Source organism: Schistocerca piceifrons, chromosome 3 (assembly GCF_021461385.2).
Source record: "Schistocerca piceifrons isolate TAMUIC-IGC-003096 chromosome 3, iqSchPice1.1, whole genome shotgun sequence".
NCBI classification, from domain to species: Eukaryota; Metazoa; Arthropoda; class Insecta; order Orthoptera; family Acrididae; genus Schistocerca; species Schistocerca piceifrons.
The window spans coordinates 719,923,902-719,926,865 of NC_060140.1; the positions used below are offsets into that span (position 1 = coordinate 719,923,902).

The 2,964-nt window shown below is 44.9% G+C and overlaps 1 non-coding gene across 1 annotated transcript; it reads right to left on the minus strand.

Annotated features, from left to right (window-relative positions):
* Nucleotides 1-1,430: 1,430 nt before the first annotated feature.
* Nucleotides 1,431-1,505, minus strand: Trnas-cga. The gene has a single exon. It is a non-coding gene; the product is annotated as a tRNA-Ser (tRNA).
* Nucleotides 1,506-2,964: the final 1,459 nt, after the last annotated feature.

Genomic DNA, 2,964 nt, shown 5'->3' on the forward strand with positions numbered 1-2,964 from the left:
GCCTCGGGCATGGATGTGTGTGATGTCCTTAGGTTAGGTTTAAGTAGTTCTAAGTTCTAGGGGACTGATGACCTCAGATGTTAAGTCCCATAGTGCTCAGAGCCATTTGAACCATTTTTGAACCCCCCGCCCCCACCTTTTCTGTTTAATGTCGTTCTGGAAAGATGAGAAAGGTAACAAGCCTGCGGACAGGCATACAGCTGGTTGCCCTGTGCGGATAATGCAGTTTTAATGGCGCAGAATGATCGGAGCTGGTTCAGATGGCATAAATTTTAATGGAAAAGGCAATGAGAGCATGCTTGCAGATGAATAAGGATAAGACCAAATATCTCGTAATGAACAGGGAGAACGATGACAGATCTTTAGATGTGGATGGTAAAAGTCTTCAAAGGGTAAGAGAGTTCAAATACCTTGGGGCAGTACTCAATGAAAGGAATGACTGAGACCAGTAATTAGCGGCAAGAATTCAAGCAGGAAATGGGTCAAGATTTGCAAAAATGTTCAAATGTGTGTGATTTCCTAAGGGACCAAACTGCTGAGGTCATCGGTCCCTAGACCTACACTCTACTTAAACTAACTTATGCTAAGAACAGCACATACACCCATGCCCGAGGGAGGACTCGAACCTCCGGCGGGAGGGGCCGCGCAATTCGTGACATGGTGCCTCAAACCGCGCGGCCACTCTGCGCCGCTCAAGATTTGCACTCGGAAAGCTGCTGAATTCCTGGCTTCTATCGATATCCACGAAGATTAGGATCTAAAGGACAGTAATTCAGTCTGTCGTCCTATACGGTGCAGAGACCTGGGCAATGAAACAAAATATAGAAGGGAAACTCCTGAATTTGTGAAAGCTGTTCCGAGACAGAGTTTTGGACCAGTGAAGGACGGAGACAGTACAACGAGAAACCAGCCGAAGTTGCAAATTACACTATTTTTATTCACTGCATGACTAGGGGTCGGGATCCATTTCCAAATCATTGTAACAGATAGTCAAAACGGTATTCCAAAAATGTAAAAACCATGTGAATAGTATATATTTATTATGAAGTGCGAACGAACAGTTACAGCGCATGGATCCCCGCCCGAAACTAGTCATAGAGTATGAAACTTCCTGGCAGATTAAAACTGTGTGCCGAACCGAGACTCGAATTCGGGATTTTTGGCTTTCGCGGGCAAGTGCTCTACCATTTGAGATACCCAAGCACGACTCACGCCCCCTCCTCACAGCATTACTTCTGCCAGTACCTCGTCTCCTACTTTCCAAACTTTACAGAAGCTCTCCTGCGAACCTTGCAGAACTAGCACTCCTGAAAGGAAGGAATTTGCGGAGACATGGCTTAGCCACAGCCTGGGGGATGTTTCCAGAATGAGATTTTCACTCTGCTGCGGAGTGTGCGCTGATATGAAACTTCCTGGCAGATTAAAACTGTTTGCCGGGCCGAGACTCGAACTCGGGACCTTTGGCTTTCGCGGCCAAGTGCTCTACCAACTGAGCTACCCAAGTACGACGTACGCTCGTCCTCACAGCTTTACGTCTGCCAGTACCTCGTCTCCTACCTTCCAGACTTTACAGAAGCTCTCCTGCGGGTAGGAGACGAGGTACTGGCAGAAGTAAAGCTGTGAGGACGCGGCGTGAGTCGTACCTGGGTAGCTCAGTTGGTAGGACTGCTCCCGACTTCTCAATGGTGTTATTAACTTGATTTGACGTTTTCCTTAATTTATGTTGCCTGTGCATGTCTTTATTATTCGTTTGTATGCTCCCAATGACTTTCTGTGAAGAGTTTGGACGGTTGTGAATCAATTGACAGAACCGCAATTCTAGTTAAGACAGTCACTTATATATATATATATATATATATATATTGTAATTCTCTTTAATATCTTTGCGTTTTGGTTCCATCTCTCTGTCTTGACTGAAGATGTTATTGTCACTTTAATATTTTTGTTCTGTTTTGTAAGCTTACAAATGGCACTATATGGCACTATATTGAAATGTGTTCTTCAGTCTATTGTAGGATACAATTCGTGCTGAAACAGCTCCAGTACTTCATTATTTTGTTTTTGTGCTTATGTGCTTATATGATTTTTTTAATAAAGAAAAAAAAGTTGGTAGAGCACTTGCCTTAGAAAGCCAAAGGTCCCGAGTTCGAGTCTCGGTCCGGCACACAGTTTTAATCTGCCAGGAAGTTTCATACCAGCGCACACTCCGCTGCAGAGTGAAAAATCTCTTTCTATAGTCATAGAGTGCATAAACAAGGTGAAATTTGCAACTTTGCCCGGTTTTTTATGGTACTGGTCAACGGATATTGCTGACCTACAGTAATTCCAACATGTTGGAAGTTCGTAAAGATGAATACGACTGGAGAAAAACGAGAAACAGTGATTTACAAGAATGGTACAAATCGCTGGACAACAGAGAGTGGAGACTGAAGTGGTATGGGCACGCAATGTGCCGAGAGGTCCAGTTACCAGGCAGGCGGTGGAAGAAGACATCAGAGGCAACAGGCTGAGAGAAAGACCACGGATGAGGTGGAGTGACGGGATCAGAGAGGATGTGGGCTAGACGGAGAAGAATACATGGACCGAGGAAGATGGAGTGGGCTGATTAGCGACGCCAAAGGCCGACTGCGGGTGGCCAGCCTAGTAAGTAAGTAAGCATTCTCCTTTCTGTTCCGGAGTTAGACATCCTACAGTAACACTTGACGAACAATGAAAGAGAGGAAAAATCCTGCATCTGTGTCAACCAAGTAAATGTATCGATTTATTTACAACACAGAAACTTTCACTTTAGACGTATTGTTGTTGTGGTCCACAGTCCGAAGACGATTGAGCAGCTCTCAACGCTAGTCTTACCTGTGCAAGCCTCTTCATCTCCTACTACCACCTACACTAATCTTTACCTGCTTACTGTATCCGACCCCCTTACCCCTACACTTCCTCTTTGTCAAACACTTGTGATGGTTC